Genomic DNA, 19,020 nt, shown 5'->3' on the forward strand with positions numbered 1-19,020 from the left:
CTACTTCTGTGGCTGAGGTTACAAACCTTCATAGCGGCAAGACTGCGGTTATGGATGAGATTCACGCTTGTGTGGGTGACATGCCTCTTAACATGGTCTTAACACTGCTGCATTGAGATCTGGACAAGAACCTCTGGACCAGCAAACTGTTAGGGTGAGACTGACAAATGTTTTAGCTTTGAGGAGCCACACCTCTTTCACTAAGTCTGACAGGTACAGGAGCCACTCCTCTATCACTGGGATTAAGAGTTATTATTATATGCCAAAATGGCACATTTAGAGATTAATTCATTAACAGCTTCATTCTGCAGAAGCCGAGCCTCTGCGTTCTGCAACAGAACATTATAGATGTAGGTGTCAGCCTCCCTGACCTCAATATTACAGTGAACGCAGGAACTGAACAGCACAGTCAGCACTTCTGAAATGACCCAGCGACCTCTATAACGAACAGCACAGCACCATCACTTATCAGAAGACTACAGTACGCGCTACAGCGAAAATTCAATTAGTTCAGTGGAACAAAGCACACAACTTTTAAAGCACCTAAAAACTTCTGACTTGACATCTGTGTGCATTAAATTTTCAAATCCCAATAATTGCTTAACCTTTATCACAGGTTAAATATTATCATCAGCTTGTACTTAAAAATACTAGCATACAAAAACATTCTTTCTAAGTTCTGTCCACCATGTTTTTCACAATTTCATCGATTTTAAATAGAACCACGGGATTGGCTTACGCTTGCGTGATATATCAGTGCAATAGTCCCTACATGGTATTTTGATGCTGCAATATTCAGTGACAAATGAACCATGACAATAACAGGTAAATGTTACTTTTTTAAAAAGAAAATGCTTGACCATCCACATAACCATGCGTCGAGAAGGGCAGTGGATGAACTTCACTAGGGAAATCCATTAGTTTTATGGATCGCTCATGGAGAACTGTGCATGCAAATACCTTTGAGTGTGTGAATTTTGTGTGTGTTTGAGTAGAAAATGTAATATTCTCATTCTTCTTAAACCTGAAATGAAATTAGTTTCCCCACTGAAGCGCAAAGGAGATGCATAGTCAGTTTCATGATGCATCAGGACAGTTGAAAAAGTCTTTGTCTCTATTTTTTATCTTGCCGCGTACAAGGCTGACCAAACTATGCCATAAACAATTTACGTATCAGTAAATTCACTTTCAATCTGAAATTGACATTGAAAATGAAATTTCGAAAATGAAATAAACTTACATTTGCATTTTAATTTTGGCAGCCATTGTATAGCCATTGTTTGGCAGCGGTGCAGGAAAAACGCAAAGTTAAATACAGGGGTTTTATTTCATTTAATTTGAACTATGTCTTAAAATATAGAAAACGCAACTGCAAATACACAGTTGATTTCCTATTTACAAAGAGAATTTGAATACGGTTGAAATTTGGAAAAAGTTGCCATAACATTCACACTAATATTCGAAAACACTGTTCTCATAACAAAAGGTTTTTCCTGCACATTGATATTTTATGCATCGCTTTTAAGGCCAAAACACACACCAAAAAAACCCGTATCCCGTATTAGTGCTCACATGCCTGACATGGCCATATTAGTGTGGACATGGCCGAAGACTGACTCATAATTGATTGTTTGGTCCTGCAGAAAGTAATGTCTAAAGCTGTTGCTAGATGACATTACAGTTGTTTATCCGTAAAAACCAATTACGTTAAAACACAGTGTCACGGTGCACAGTTTAGGGTTTGCTTTTTTATACCTTCTTCTAGCTGCTTAACTCATTAATCAGGGTTTTAGTGTGTAAAGCACTATCATGGAAAAATCAATATTACACAACCTTCCGAGCAGAACCAACATGATCTTAGGAGCACAAACACAGCACCAACAATGCTAATGTTGAATAAACAAACACTGACATTTTGAGGGGTCTGTGATAACAATATTGTGTAATTCTTCCACATTTGAACCACAGTGCCTGGAGGCTGTCGATGCAATTTGTACTGTTTCAGGCATTTCTTTCTACAGACACACAACAGACATTTGCGGCAAGTGGAAGCTGTTCTGCTTGAGATACATGACTCATTCTAATTGAGTGAGATACATGTGAGAGGCGTGTTGTTCCCTTTCTGTGTGGAAGCAGAACACACCCTCACACGCATACACACACGAGAGGAGACCCCAAACTTCCTGGAATTCGAATGTGGCGTGCGTACCTAGGAAATCAGGAAAAAACATCTGGAGAAGTGATGCACCCAAAATTGGATCGTGCACCACAACAATGCACCTGCACACACTGCTTTATCAACCAGAAACAATGCGGTGATCGCTTCACATCCACCATATTCGCCAGTACTCGCTCCATGCAACTTCTTTTTGCTCTGAAATGAAGAATGAGATTGAACGGGAAAAGATTCACCACTGTGGAAGAAATCCAGGGGGAAAAAAGCAGAACGCTCTAAACATAGTGACAAAAGATGGAAATGTTATCAGGAATCGGAGAAATGCTGGAACAAGCGTATTGCATCACAAGGAGAGTATTTTAAAGGGGATTAAAGGAGAAATGCTGCAAGTTTCATTACAGTATTTGTTTTTAACAATTCCAGGAATTTTTTGGGTTCCCCCCTCGTACACATGCACACACGGGTATGCCATTTCAGTCAAAGCCTCAAGCTGATTTAATTAAAAGATATTCAATACCATACATTCAATACCTTTTATTACATTATTACTTTTGCAGTCCTGAAGCTTCATTTTGCTTTACCTGAGAACATATTGTTTCTCAATAAGGAGTGGCGGATCATATAGCTGCATCACCAGGGCCAGACTAGGTAGCTGAAATTTAGGAACTCAAATGGCACGATCCAGCCTTGATTCACTGTATATGCCTTCTGGATTAGAGATTCATTCTCTCTCCTGCTTATGAGTTTGCCTACATTGTCCTCTTTGTATATCGCCTGAGCTCTGCTTGATTCTTGACCCTGTTTTTGTCCATCGATTTGGATTTGGTTGACTGAGTAAAAATAAAGAAAACTACCTGCGACTGTTGCCGTCTCTGCTGCCTGACAACAACAAAGAGAGAAACAGATTAGTGCTCTGCCTCAATTCAAATAATTGTATTAAAGAACTCTTCTTGACCCTAAAATATGATGCCGAACGGCAAGATTCCACATGAGTTCACAAGTTCCTTCAATATCAACTAGATCATGGAGCTGTAATCTGAATACAGTGCATATCCTTCTCTCTATCAGTGATGTGCCTACAGGCTTGATAGCTCTGCCTTTTTTCAAGGTGAAATTTTCCAAGAAATAGCTGCGATTGTCAAGTACGGCAGGCTAGTGACTTGCTCACAAATTCTGCCAGGCATTTTCATTTGAGCGAAGGCACAAACACAGTCTGAATGCCGATGTCTGGAGGCGAGGTTACACTGCTCAGCTGAGGATAATGTTAATGCGTGTGTGGAAAATGCACCTTCAGCTGCCTGTCCCAATCTGATGGATTTCGGGGGGGGGGGGGGGGGGGGGGGGTTAAATGTGGTGTTGATTTTTTTTCTTACTTAGTCAGCATTGCTGCTTTACATTATTCACAGCCAAAAGATGAATATGGCTTCATTGTTTGTTAGATTAACACCACAGGTGCCATAAAAGGATCCGGTTTACTTCTTTGTTTCTTCAGCACCTGCCTTGCTCTTCAGCCTTATTATTGTTTTTACATGTCCCTTGTAATTAAGTCATGTTTCGTTTGTCACACTTGGCTGGTTCTGTAACGTGTGCAGTCTGTGTATATACACATTTCCATTTGAAAGTGGTATTTGTTGTTTCTGTAGGATCTTCATGATTTTATTTCCTAGCTTCTTGTACCCGTTTATTCTTAGATCCTGGTTATAATCGTGCTCTGACCTTTTCCTGCCTGACCTGAATTTGGATAATGATTATAGATATGCTTATGTTAACTGTGTCTGCTTGTGCCTTGACCAAGCCATGGATTCTGACAGTTATATTTGGAACAGCCCTAATTAAAAGGCTACACATTTCCATCCTGTTGCCTCCAGTTCCAGACACCTGCAATTGTGTCACATTAAATGACAGAGAGGGAAGCAATGCCATCCTTTCCACCAGGGCCAATAATATTTTATAATACTCCTGGCTGTAGACGGCTCTGGCATTGCTAGGATCTGAGCTCACAATATCCCGAGAATAGGCTGAAGCCTTATACACCTTATACACATATTGAGTAATACCTCGCACATTTGAATTCTGAAAATGCCATAGCCATCAGTGGGCAAGAGCCCAAGAAAGCATAAGTCACTCTCTGGGTGAGAATGAGGGTGTTTTATGAGGGCGAGGTGCGCTCGTGTAAAGTTAGTGCCTTCTTCCAAGCGCATTCAGCTGTACTTGGAAGATTGTGCATTCCTAGATTGGTAACTGTTATGTGATAAGGAAGCAAAATCATACCTCGATGTGCATTATTTCATTCTTTAATCATATAGGCTATTTAATCAAGAAATAATTGGTAGTCTGGGTAGTGTGTATTGAATATTTCGAGTAACTGTTCTGTATTTATTGGATTCATTTTGCTCCTTTTTAAAAAACACCTTGAATAAGAAAAATATACTATAAATGGCAAACACAAATATGGCCATAAATACCTGAACAGGATTTCTGCTCTTTATGTACTGCACCACTGTTGTTTTAAAGCACATACAATGCTGCATTCACGCCATGTCGGAATTACCTTAAATACTAGATGACGACCTGGACGTTCTATTCGGAGCTGTTCACGTCCTCGGACCTGCGTGAGATGATGTTGTTGATAACTGCAAAATACATATATGTCTTTCGTTTATTTTCAGATTAATCTTGCATTATTAAAATATTAATAATATCAATTATACGAATTTAAAATAGAAGATTCTACAAATTATTACACAGAAATATTATGAGATAACTACTTAACTACATTGTGAGTGTTTCCGCATGATGTTGTAGCACTCAGGTGGTACTCAAGTCAGTCAGAGCGCTCAGTAAATTCCTGGTTAACAAGTTGTAATTTCGAGTTCTCGTAATTAGTCGGAATCTCATAATTACGGTAATTGCGACATGGCTTGAACGCAGCTCGATACTGATGTCTCACCCTGAGTTCCAATACTGTTTGAAAGTGTCCTTAGCCATCGATTTCTCCTTCTTTTACTTTTCCTTGGGAACTTTAAGTTCACTCCTACTCCAATATCTTGCCGGATCAAGTTCATTAGATGAGCACTGAAAACTGCAGACCTCAGGAGTAGAATTGGAAGTGTAGGAAGCATTTCTATCTGATGAATGCGTTGAAAAATGTATTTGAATGCATGTCCAGTGTTTAGATATTTCAGGGGAAAATACAAAGAAAAAAACAACAAGAAAGTTCAACCTTGAGCATTACTCATAATCTTTACAAACCAAACTGAATGAGAATTTAATAATGTAAAAATGACCCTTGTTAGATCTCAGTCGAGAGCACAATATTAATAATTTTCCACTGCAGTGTTCATCAATTCAATGGCTGCATGATTCTTGATGAAATGGAAATTTGGCTTAGAATTAAGGTCATAACTCTTACTCATGATTCATTGACCAGTTTTTTTTAAGGAACTATATGTTCCTTTAAAAAACTGGAGTAATATCATTTTAATATGTTTATTAAATTCTAGCATTACTCCTTGATATTTCCCATCAAATATTTGTCTGCCTTTTGAATGACTGACGCAGTGGTACATTTGTACTTCAATAGCAAAAGTAACTGTATAATCATATTAGGGTGCCAAGAGCACAGTGTGTCCTTCCGAAGTTCAAAAGAAACCAGCATTGTTAATGGCTCATCAAATAATTAGTCAGGGCAATTACAATTCCAATATAAATTATTCAACACTTATTGCAAATCAGGTTTATTTTCAAAATGTACAACTTTCAGCTGTTTGCAATGAACATATCAAACAAAAGCAACTGAAATAGTACAACTCAATGAATGCTTCAAGTGGTTTCCCCAAATTCAACTAAAAATGCAACTTATAATGATTTCTCCAGTCTGAAAATTATTCAACCCCCTGAATAGATTCCCTCACAACAGCACAAATATGCAAAACAGGTGTTGTCTCAAACCCACCTGATGCAACTAATCAAGGGCTTCATTAGTTGCACCAGGTGTGATTGAGCTGGAACACATGAAATATCTGAACTGGCTAGGGGTAAAAAATGTATGAAATACCTGGACAGGGTAGAAAAAGAAGCTGTCAATGGCTGCAACCGGATTTGTGAGAAGGCAGGTTGTTAAAAACCCTCGAGTGACTGAAAAAGACCTGCAGCAAGACTTGGTGGCAACAGGCAGTAGGGTTTCAGTGAGCACAGTAAGGTGCGTTCTAAATGCGGAAGGTTTCCGTGCCAGAACTCCGAGATGTACACCGCTACTGACCGAAAAGCACAAGAAAAGTCGCTCAAAATCCTATAAATAAGCCACAGAAGTTTTGGGAGTCTGTTCTGTGGAGCAATGAAACAAGTCTGGAACTTTTCGGCACGATAGATCAGCGGTATGTCTGGAGGAAGAAGAATGAAGAAAGAACACTCTGTCCACAGTCAAGCATGGTGGTGGCTCTGTGATGCTCTGGGGCTGCTTTTGCATCCTCTGGCACAGGAAACCTGCAGCGTGTGGAAGGCAAGATGGATTCGCTGAAGTATCAGGAAATCCTAGGAGAAAATGTCATATTGTCTGTGAGGAAGCTGAAACTTGGGCATTACTGGACCTTCCAACAGGACAATGATCCCAAGCATTCCTCAAATTCCACCGAGGCTTGGTTGCAAGCCTGGAAGATTCTACAGGGTCATCACAGTCACCTGACTTGAACCCCATAAAAAAATCTCTGGTGGGATTAGGCGAAGGTGGTTGCAGCATGCAAACCCAAGAATATTACTGAACTGGAGGCCATTGCTCATGAGGAATGGGCTAAGATTCCTCAGGAACACTGCCAGAAGCTCTGCATCTCATTTGCAGCAGGTCATAACAGTAAAAGGTTTCTCTGCTGAGTACTAAAGCTGCTTGCCATGCTTTTGTTTAATTTGTTCATTACAAATAGCTGAAAGTCCAGGGCTCCAGGCAAAAAAAAAAAATCTAGGAGCCATTGGCTCTTAAACCCAAAATATTTTCACCTAAACCCAATTCAAATTTTCAGGAGCCAAAATATAGTGACGTCATATGACATATGATGATATCGTTTTTTAAACGGCTACCTCACATTGCCTTTTCTTTCCTCTCTGTACTGTCTGCCTTTGTTTACTCTGCCTCCCATAGTTTACACAATGTATTCTTTACATACACGATATGTGCAGTGTTGAGTAGATCATATTGAATCATATTACCGTAAATACTCAAATGTCCAGTCATTTGTTTATTTTTTTTCACTTTTTTATTCAACTATGTACAATTAGTTGTTTCCTGCTTATTCAGGCTCAGAGTCATGTAGGCTGCATTGAATTTTATTTTCAATTCCCTCATCTCTTTTCCTGCGACTTTATCATTAGCACGTTGCTCTGGTTTCACCACAGGGGTGGCAGGAGGCGCAGACCTAGCAATGACACAATCCCCGGCATTCTTATGTTTTTTACTGTCACCATGTATCTTCACGGTTTCTTTTTTAAAATGATTTGAACTGGTAATGAACTCTGTTTTACCGGCAATATCTTGTCCTGCTTTAGCACAAAAGGTGCAGTACATTTTCCCATCGTCATAACGTAGCCAAGCTGATTTAGACTGTCGTGTCGGGACGGGAGCCGCAGGGACGGGAGAAGAAGACTCGACTCGCTGCGCTTGGCTGTCATCATGTGTAAAAGATTGCACACCGATTGAAATGGGCTGGGATGACTCAAATGTCACTTGAGAACTTTCACTGGTCGAGTTGGTCTCAACATCGTCGATGTAGAGGAGGCAGGGTTTGGACGGGCAGGGAATGAGAAAAAGTCTGATATTTTTCATTTGCGCATTTCGTTTTCTTCTCAGCTGGCTAACGTTAGTTAACTACGCAGTTAGCTAGCCTACATATAACGTATACATTCAAATTCCAACGAACTAAACCACATCGAACTAAATTAAACACCTTTAATAAAGTTTACACTTCCAACTTTTTAACTCGATAAACGTGACGTTAAACCTGTTTCTGTTCATCTATACAGCCGACGCTTCAACCACTGCAGGACAAGAGTGCAGAGTTTATTTATTGGAAACCATACAGGAGTGCATGAGATAAGGCAGGTAGACGCAGCCGCAAGAGGAGATGACAGTTCAGTAGCCTAATACAAGACGGATGGTCATTTCTGTTTAATTTGTTTTTAAATTTTGTTTGTGGGTAACGGTGGCCACTGGCGACTGGCAGAAAAAAACATGGTCGCAAAATTAAAAAGTTAGTCGCATTGGCAACCTTTTTAGTCGCCATCTGGAGCCCTGAAGTCTGTAAATTTTGACAATAAACCTGATTTGCAATGGGGGTTGAATAATTTTGATTGCAACTGTAGGTGTTTGGGTTATTGCGTCTCCCTTTCAGGTGTGTGTGATGGGTCATGTGGTACATCAGTGGTAACTGCATTTGTGTTGCTGCACAATTTCCCTGTACTGATAAAAGCAAAATGCAATACAACAGAGGATTACATTTGGGTTTTTTAGGAAAAGCGATCCTGTGTTGAACGTTTTTTACTGGAGACATCGAGCCGCGTAAGAGCAAAGCAATGAAGGTTTTGCTTTTCATTGTGTAGCGTTTTCTTCGCGTCACTAAAGTAAAGCAATAGGCTACTGTTTGTGTATAACATTTCATGCTGGTTCAGCTCTGTAATCATAAACAGAATCACAGTGTTGTGGATTGCTGTTAAAGTTGGTTCATATTACTGTTCATATTTGTTGGGAGTATTGAATTTCACGTTGTTTCACCTGTGGGGTTGCTTTTCACTCTGGCATGGGATCTTCTCCATAAGAGTGAATGCACTGAGAAACAAATTGAGACTGTGTTTTTAATACACTTTTTGGGCAGCCCTAATCAATTGTGTGCAGTGAAACCATTAAAACCTTGAGAAAATACTGAACAATAACTCTAACTGAATAATTAAATCTCCACAAAGGTTATTCATGCTTGAAGGAAGCAGTCAGTCCACTGCAGTAGCAGACTGGGACGGAGAGAAAGAGCATATGTCCAAGACATCAAAGCCCCTACACATCAGACCAGGCAGAAACTGCTCTAAATTAGCCTGTCTCGCTCCAAGTGCATAATTGCAGCTGCCAAATTTCATTAGAGCTTTTGAAAAGAAGCTGGTATTCACCCATATTTAGCTGCTCTTTCATGTCAAAAGTAAACATCAGTCCCCCGTGAAGGAGAGCAAAGAAGAAAGAAATGAAGGCAATCTTACGGTCAATAATTCTCAAACTAACTCTGAAGTTTGGAACTATACAAAGTTCTGATAAAAGCAGCACAGAGGTGATCCGTAATTTTGCAATTTTGCCTCTGCACACCACCACAATGGATTTGAAATGAAGCAATCAAGATGTGATTGAAGTGTAGACTTTCAGCTTTAATACAAGGTTTAACAAAAACTAACCATTACAGGCTCAAATGTAATTGGACAACTGACTGATAAGCAGTTTCATGGCCAGGTATGGCCTGCTTCCTCATTATTTCATGACAAGTTAAGGAGATAAAAGGTCTGGAATTCATTCCAAGCACTGAATTTGCATTTGGTAGCTGTTCATGGAACTCTCAATATGTTGCCCAAAGATGTGCCAATGCAATTGAAGGAGGCCATCATTAGGCTAAAAAAAATAAAAAAAATAGAGAGCTATCAGAGAGATAGCAGATACTTTAAGAGTGGCAAAATCAACAATTTCACACATTGTTAAAAAGAAGGAATGGAATGGCGAGCTCAGAAACACCAAAAGGCCTGGAAGATTAGAAGTGCTAAAAAAACCTCTTTAAATAAATAAATAAATAAAAATAAACAATAAATAAAAAAGCCTGACCAGTTCTGATGCAAGAATAACTTGTTCCAGAATGATGGGAGGAGAAGAGCATGATGAAAGAAAGGAAGGGCTCATGATCCAAAGCATACCGCATCATCTGTCAAACATGGTGGAGGAAATGGTATGGCATGGGCATGTACGGCTGCCAGTGGAACTGGGTCACTGAGGTTTTATCACGGATTTCCCCTCGTGCTGAGTGCCGAAGCATTCAGCGGGCATGAACTGCTTCCGGATTTTCATCGACATTGACGTTTACTTTTGTTTTGGTTTGGTTTTTATCCTGTCTCCGCCCTTGTTATGTTATTGGTTGTCTCCCTCATGTGTCATCATTATTCACAGCTGTTTGTGTTTTACTTTTGATTTCATTAGTATTTAAACCCCTCTTGTATCTTTGTTCTATGCGAAGTACTGTGTGTATCCGTGTTTTCCGCCAGAGCTGTACTAAGCCTTTCATCCTCGTTTCTCGTTCCATGGTTTTTGATCTTGTTTTCGTACGCATGTTTCTGATTCTTGTTTTGCCTGGTATAGCCCGTTTACCGATCGCCTGACCCCTTTCCTGTTTTGACCGTGAACTTGCCTTACTTTGGATTTGGATTTGTCTGCTGTGTCTCTTAATAAAAAGCTTAAACTGCACTTGCATCCTGCATTAATCCCATTACCTGACATGTTTATTGATGATGTGACTGTTGATAGAAGTAACAGGATGAATTCTGCAGTGTATATAGCTATACTTTCAGCTATAGATTCAGTCAAATGCTGTAAAACTGATAGGACGGCGCTTCACAGTACAGATAGATAATGACCCAAAACATACCGTGAAAGAAACTCAAACGCTTCTTAAGACAAAGTAATTAAATGTTCTTAAATGTCCAATGACCTCTGCCCAATTGAGCATGCATTTCATTAACTTAAGAAAAAACTGAATGTAGAAAGTCCCACAAACAAGCAGCAACTGAAGGCGGCTATAGTAAAGACCTGGCAGAGCATCTCAAGGGAGGAAACTCAGTATTTGTTGATTTCCATGAGTTCCAGGCTTCAGGCAGTCACTGTCTGCAAAAGATTAATATTTATGATTAAATGAGATTTGTCCAATTACTTTTGAGCCTGTGAAAATGGAAAGACTCGGTAAAACAAAGGCTGTAATTCCAGGACTGAATTAAAGCTGAAAGTCTACACTTCAACCACATCTTTACTGCTTCATTTCCATCGTGGTGGTGTACAGAGGCAAAATTACGAAAACTGTGTCGCTGTCCGAGTACTTATGGACCTGACTATATTTAAAATCTCATCACCGTGCATTCACGAGATATAACAGATACATACTATTCTTAACAAATTCGCACATTTTTTAGGAAGTCAATCCCATAATTCTGTCACCAATCAAGAGTTCCCTGAAACTCATGGTGGACAGGACTGATGAATACTTTGTTATATAGTACTGATTTCTGATTACAACATCAACGACTGATTATAAAAACATATATACTAAGGTAAAACTTAATATCAGCACAGGCATATTCACAACATGCACAAGGACAGAAAAGCCTCCAGAGAGCCTTGTTAGCACCAACTAAGAATATTAAGCAAACAAAATAACATGGCACACACACACACACACACACACACAAGCAGGTTTAAAAGCAAAAGTATTCTGAAAGTCTGCCCAGCTAAAAAGAGTCAGCATTAACGCTGATTTAAATTCTGAGCGAGCCAGGTTGGAGCAGAATCAGAGAATCCTTGCAGTGAGGTTAATAAAGTGCCAGCTCTTAAGGCCCTGATTAAATGACGACATTCATCAGCTAACAGCCTCTAATGCCCTTCCTTTCCCAAAGACTCGTCTTTCTACAGCACCCTGAGATTACAAACTATAGCTTCCCTCCAACTGGAACTGGAAAAAAAAAATTGTCCATCTGCACTGATAAGGGACAGACTTTCCTCTCTGTATTTTAGTGGCAGAAAGGTTCCACTTAATCAATGCCAAACGCTTCCTCTGATGTCATATATCAGCAAAAAACACTACGTACCAGAAAATCAATAAGAACTGTTTAGTTGTTATACCTATATAAAAGTGGGTCATATAGCTAAAATTGATATATCATGATACTTTCAAAACTGTATTAAATTACAGCATATCTCACAGTATACAAATATTTATGGAAGTCTCATCTCTGTAGGGCAAATGTGGCAATTTCTTGAAAGTCTGAAAAACATTTCATAGATCTTTTTCAAGGTTAATTTCAAATGTGATGCTGATTCTCTGAAAAGTAAATATACATACATTATACATATATATATATATATATATATATATGTATATATATATGTCACAATTCACTTAATTAACCCTTAAATTTGTGTCCACACGTCCATGCAATATTTTCTCAGTTGCAAGATGTTTGAGGGATTTTTTGGCATGTGCTGCCCGTTTCAAATCCCCCCACAACATTTAAATGGGATTTAAATCCAGACTTTGACTAGGCCATTCCATAACCCTCCAGTTCTTCTTTTTGAGCCATTCCCTGGTGGATTTGCTAGTGTGCTTAGGATCATTATCCTGTTGAATGGTCCACTTTAGGTTCAACTTTAACTTCTGGACAGATGGACTCACATTATCTTCAAGCAGAATTCAGAGTTGAATCAATGAATGCGAGCTGTCCAGTCCCTGAGGCAGCTAAGCAACCCCAAACCATAACATTTCCACCCCCGTGCTTCACAGTTGGTATGAGGTGCTTCTCCTGAAAAGTTGTCTTTGGTCTGCACCAAACATATCTGCTGTTACTGTGGCCAAACAACTCTATCTTTGATTCATCTGTCTATTCATTATTGGATTCATTATTCTAAAAGGCCTGGTCTTTGTCTATATGCTCATTGGAAACTGTAGTCTGGCAAAGGCTTTTTCCTGGTACGCCTCCCACGCAGGTCAAATTTGTGCAATCTCTCCCTGATTGTAGAAGCATGCACTTTGACACCAACAGCTGCAAGACTTACTAGCAGATCCTGTGATGAAATTTGGGGGTTCTCAGAGACTTCTTTTTGTATCAGACGGTCTGCTCTTGGTCTGAATTATGCCACATAGTCTATGACTTTAATAATAATGCCACATATTCTATGACTAATAATAATTTTTTTTTTAATGATATGTTTATTTAACACCTATGGAAGGAGTGTCCAGTGATTTTTAACAGCTAGTATAGTTTTTCTGAATTGTGAATATCTTCAAGGGCAGAAGCAAAATCTCAGCTGCATTTAGTCTTCAAGAAGAGATAAACAGAGACTGTTAAAAGTCTAAACTAAACTGTTAAAAGCAAGATGAGGAATTCAGTATTAAATAAAAATGGAAATCGTTGGTAAATTGCAGGGGTATAATAGGAAAAAAACACAGTTTCATAGGAACATAATAATCAACTTCAGGATGGTTAAAGGAACTCCGCTTCAGGAGAGACAGCATCACACCACGCTATTGTTGATTGTTTTCCTATAACAGCATGCTCCACGATGTTTCATTCCTTACTTCCTGTCATCCTAAATAGCTAGCCAGCTAGTTAACCTTTAGTAAGGTAGCTTGCATGTGTCACATTACAGATGCAATAGAGATTTCAATATCTGACTCTTGATTTGCATCACCATATTTCAGGGATTTATATAACATTAGCTAAACTCATCCAATGAACACCTAATACTTAACATTTTCTTCTTCACTACTGTCACTTGAGTTACCTAGCTACATATCTTAGCACACACAGGCTCTGTGGCTAAAAGTTTCCAGGTGTCACATCATCGTCTAATCTCAGAGGTAACAGGTTTAAAGCTGTGGAGCTGATCTTGAGAAAACACAAACTGAGCTCATCCAGAACACTCCCAGAATCAATCTCTTTTACAGTTGCACTGAGAAAGTCTCGGTTTTAAAGAGGAAATGTGATTTTTGTTCTGGAATAACAAATTTGCTCAAAAATAAGTCTAAAAAAGTCTTTAAAAAAATAAAAATAAAAACAAGTCTAAAAAAGGACCTATTCAGAATGAGGCACCGTTTAAAAATCCCACTTTGAGTTCAGGGATCATTTCAGCCAGCGCTCATCTCCAGATAAAAACAAAAACACCACTTTATTCCTTCCTGGAAAATTCAATTAAATGCTTCTGAAAAGAATGGAATTCCCTTTCCTCCCTTCGTCTCTCTCTCTCTCCCCTCCTTTCCTCCCTTCATCTCTCTCTCTCCCCTCCTTTCCTCTCTCCCATCCTTTCCTCTCTCCCATCCTTTCCCCTCTCTCTCTGTCTCTCTCCCCCTCTTTTTCTCTCTCTCTCCCCTTCTTCCCTCTCTCTCCCCTCCTTTCCTCTTTCTCTCCCACCCTTTCCTCTCTCTCTCTATCCTCTTCTCTCTCCTCTTTCCCAACCTTTCCTCTATCTCTCTATCCTCTTCTCTCTCCTCTCTTTCCCCTCCTTTCCTCTATCTCTCTATCCTCTTCTCTCTCCTCTCTTTCCCCTCCTTTCCTCTCTCTCCTATCCTCTTCTCTCTCCTCTCTTTCCCCTCCTTTCCTCTCTCTCTATCCTCTTCTCTCTCCTCTCTTTCCCCTCCTTTCCTCTATCTCTCTATCCTCTTCTCTCTCCTCTCTTTCCCACCCTTTCCTCTATCTCTCTATCCTCTTCTCTCTCCTCTCTTTCCCCTCCTTTCCTCTCTCTCTATCCTCTTCTCTCTCCTCTCTTTCCCCTCCTTTCCTCTCTCTCTATCCTCTTCTCTCTCCTCTTTCCCAACCTTTCCTCTCTCTCTATCCTCTTCTCTCTCCTCTCTTTCCCCTCCTTTCCTCTCTCTCTATCCTCTTCTCTCTCCTCTCTTTCCCCTCCTTTCCTTTCTCTCTCCTCTTCTCTCTCTCCACCCTCATTTCCTCTCTTTCTCCTCTCATTTCCTCCCCAGTTCTCTTCTCTCTCCACTCCTTTCCTCTCTCCCCCCTTTTCCTCTCTCTCCTCTTCTTTCTCCTCCTTTCCTCTCTCTCTCTCTCTAACCCCTTCAATTTTCCTTTCCCTTTCCTGTCTCCCTCTTTTCCTCTCTCTCCTCCTCTCTCCTCACCTTTCCTCTCTCGCTTCCCTCTCTCTCCTCTTCTCTCTCCTCCTTTCCTCTCTCTAACTCCCTCTCTTTTCCTTTCCCTTCTGTCTCCCTCCTCTTCTCTTTCCTCTTTCCCCCTCTTCTACCTCTCGTTCCCTCACCTCTTCTCTCGCCTTCTTTCCTCTCTCTTTCACTCTCTCTCCTCTCACTCCCTCTTTGTCTCCCTCCTCTTCCCTCCTTCCCCCTCACTCTCTCCTCTCCTCTTCTCTCTCTCTCTTTCTGTCTCTCTCTCCTCCTTTCCTCTCTCTAGCTCTCCCACAAGAGCCCAATTTAAAATTCTCCTGCTCCTGCTGGTGCATGAATAACGTTTTGACGCGCTCATGTGACTCGGGGTGTGTTCTTTATCATCAGAGTCGCACAGAGAGACATAACGAGGGCTCTGGGGGGAGGAGTGTGTGTGTGTGTGTGTCTGTGTGTGTGTGTGTGTGTGTGTGTGTGTGTGTGTGTGTGTGTGGTGCAGCTTGGCCAAGTTAACAGCAGGTTACCATCGTGGAGACATATCCACCCAGTGGGATAAGAGAACATGGCACACACACATGCGTAGAACAAGTACTGTATCTCTTCAGCATTCTCACTGCCATCTCTCCCTTTCCTTTTCTCCAAACGACTCCATCTCTTTCTCCCTCTCCTTTTCTCCATCTCTTTTTACCCCAGATTTACATCATTACCATACAGATAGATCTATATTTCTATATAAAATCTATATACTTATCCATTCTTCCGTGCATAGACCAGTCACTGAACGACCCTGAGTGGATGGAGGGAAGGTGTGGTTCCCACATGGATCACCTTCTCACTCACACATCCTTTAAGACGCCGCAGTTCACGAAAGAGAAAAAAAGCTGCACGGATGTTGTTCGTAATAGCAATCTTAAAGCTTATAGCATGTTTACGACACTGCTATTACACGTTATAATCAGTCAGCGACTGGGACGGGAACAAAACAACCCTGACATGATCTATTACACATCAGATACATAATAATTAACATGCCCATGCTTTACTCTGTACTCCTTTTCACATAATTCCACTAGACCAAGTCAAATCAAATCTAATATTAATGAGCAGGATTCAGATCCTGGAAAAACAAACAATTCAACTTCACTTGTTAAAATCCTAAAGCAAACAGATTAGGCACTAATAATAGATTCTGAAATTATAAAGTTTTATTTAATTAGCAAATTACCATCACCAGTGATTAAACCTCTTTAAAGTAGGCGACTTCATGTGTACTTCAGAGTCGCAGTGTTTCTGTCGGAGAATAACAGGAAAATAATTCAACACACATTTTATACACAAGTTTTAACGCCACAGTTTATTCGCGGCTGATAGTCATAATAACAAACAATAAACTTAATGGCGATGCTCAGTCATTTTCAGGTTATATTTGGGTGGAAATGGGGTGGAAATGTATTTAACACACAGCCTGAGAGTGTAAATGAGCTTAAATAAACTGGACAGAGAAAGCAGGCATGGGTTAAATCCCACACTAATCACGGAACATTACCAGGCTATAGGGCTAATGTATAAACATAACGCCGCCGGAAGACGCTGCTCTCTCTCTCTCTCTCTCTCACACACACACACACACACACACACACACACACACACACACACACACACACACGCTACAATAAAACCTTCAGTTTCACAGAAAGACACATAGAATACCGCGTTACCTTTATGGGCGTCGTTATTGCTGTTATCTTCACATAAAAGCCCGCAGCTGTTGAGGAGGAGACGCGCTGCACGCTGAGAGGACGCTGCTTCTCCCGAGATGCTTAACAGAGCACCAGCGTTTTAAAGGAGCAGAACCAGCGCGTGCACCTGCAGCTAATAAGCCTGCGCGCGCCGCGACCGTTATTCTGTTCCGCACCCGCTTTCCAAAAAAAAGCAAAACAAAAAAATAACCACGCCCTCTTTAAATGTGCGCCGTTCTGATTGGCTAGAAACACCAGACCGCTAAATCTAATTTTATGAATAATAATATCTTTATTGTCATCGTACAGGGAGAGTCAGAGTGCGATTTCAATCTACAGTATATTAAATAAAACAATCACAGATGAGGTCAGAAGTTTGCATACGCCTTGCAGGAATCTGCAAAATGTTAATCATTTCAAATGATAATACAAATAAGAGGGATCATAAAAACTGCATTTTGTTTTTTTGTTTTAATTTAGTACTACCCTGAATAAGCTGTATCACATAGCAGATGTTTACATATAGTCCAAAAGACACAATAATAACTAGGGACGCACCGAAATGAAAATTCTTGGCCGAAGCCGAAACCGAATGTAATGGAAAAACTTGGCCGAAAGCAGAAGGCCGAAACGAACACGGTTTTTTTTTTTTACATTTATTTTACCATTTTTTTCACCATTGCATAAATTAAATAGTCAAAATTTGCTTTTTACTATTTTGTCTTGCTTTTCAAAGAAAAAAATCAATGACAAAAACTACCATTTCAAAATATTTGAAAAATATTTAACACTGAACTTTTTTTTTTTCATTCCACCAGGCATAGGCTACCAACAAGGCACAATATAACTTTACATAAATAAATGAGTAAAATAAAAATATTTTGATGTGGTCATCTTTGAGCCCCTTGAATAGCCTACGTTGGTTCTATAACTGACTGCTGAAAGAATGGAACACTGTAGCCTACAACTAAAAAGTGCATTAAAAAGTGCATTGATAAGAGTGCAGAAAATGGTTCTATTGGGTTCTATACGGCTGATTATATTGGGGATATATACCGCTCGCGTCCCTGTACACCTCGCGGAGTATTAGAGTAGATATAGTAGAGGTAAATACGTTGTTAATGTTATGTTCCTTGATAGATTTTGTTAGTTTAAACTATAGATTAGTTCATTTAGTCCCTTTGCCTGTCTTGACTGTTTTTTGGATTATGATTTGGATTTATCTGCCTGCCCTTAAATAAACACGTCTTTACCTGCTTCCGTACTCTACTCCCTTACGTCTCCCGACGTGACAGAATACTCCGGAACAGAAACAAAAAAGTAAACATCCGAAGAGTATGTGCGTCGTGTACGTAGCTCGCGCATGCGCGCGCGCAACCTCATCGAGGTCGTGACATTCGTGCGTCTCACTCTGGTTGCTAGGCTATTTGGTCGCGTCATCAAACACGTCATTGTTCGGTCAAATTTATTCGGCCTTTTCACTTATTCGGCCGAACACTGAAAGTGCTTTTTTTATGATTATTTTCGTCCGAATAATTTCGGTTGCCGAACATTCGGTGCATCCCTAATAATAACTGAATTTACATAAATGAACCAGTTCAAAAGTTTACATACACTTGATTCTTAATCCTGTGTGTCGTTACCTGGATGATCAGCGACTGTGTTTATGTTCTGTGAGAGTTGTTCATGAGTCCCTTGTTTGTCCTGAGCAGTTAAACTGATCACTGTTCTTCAGAAAAATCCTCCAGGTCCTGCACGTTCTTTACTTTTCCAGCATCTTCTGCATATTTGACCCATTTCCAACAGCGACTATATGATGTTGAGATCCATCTTTTCACACTGAGGACGACTGAGGGACTCGTACACGACTATTACAAAAGGTGCAAAGATTCACTGACGCCCCAGAAGGCAACACGATACATTAAGAGCCAGGGGGATGTAAACTTTTCAACAGGACGATCAGAGTAATTTATTATTTTTGTTTAAATATATAATTTTTTCATTTAGTGTTGCACTTCAGAAGATAAGATATTTAGCAATATTCTCGACATATACAAAATGTATATAGTTTAGGATTGTTGCATGATTCAGCAGATTGTTGTATCATTTCAGAGGGAAAAAAATCTATCTTCAATTTAAAAAACATTTGTTTTAAGACAGCCAAGGCATTCACTGGCGTCTGGCACCAAATATTTTTTTTAGCTTGGGA

The 19,020-nt window shown here is 39.9% G+C and overlaps 1 protein-coding gene across 4 annotated transcripts in view; it reads right to left on the reverse strand.

The window, feature by feature from the left end:
• Positions 1-16,972, reverse strand: part of apba2b (amyloid beta (A4) precursor protein-binding, family A, member 2b) — a 126,204-nt gene extending 109,232 nt beyond the window's left edge. The window contains exons 1-3 of one of the 4 annotated variants that reach the window (XM_017458706.3): positions 16,791-16,972; positions 4,728-4,809; positions 3,031-3,055 (exon numbers count right to left, since the gene is read on the reverse strand). The gene's annotated coding sequence lies outside the window, so the exon portion shown is untranslated. The remainder of the gene's footprint in view (positions 1-3,030; positions 3,056-4,727; positions 4,810-16,790) is intronic. The other 3 variants (XM_017458707.3, XM_017458705.3, XM_017458710.3) reach the window with 3 other exon arrangements.
• Between the last annotated feature and the right edge of the window lie 2,048 nt (positions 16,973-19,020).

The sequence above is a fragment of the Ictalurus punctatus genome, chromosome 27, assembly GCF_001660625.3.
Source record: "Ictalurus punctatus breed USDA103 chromosome 27, Coco_2.0, whole genome shotgun sequence".
Lineage (NCBI taxonomy): Eukaryota > Metazoa > Chordata > Actinopteri > Siluriformes > Ictaluridae > Ictalurus > Ictalurus punctatus.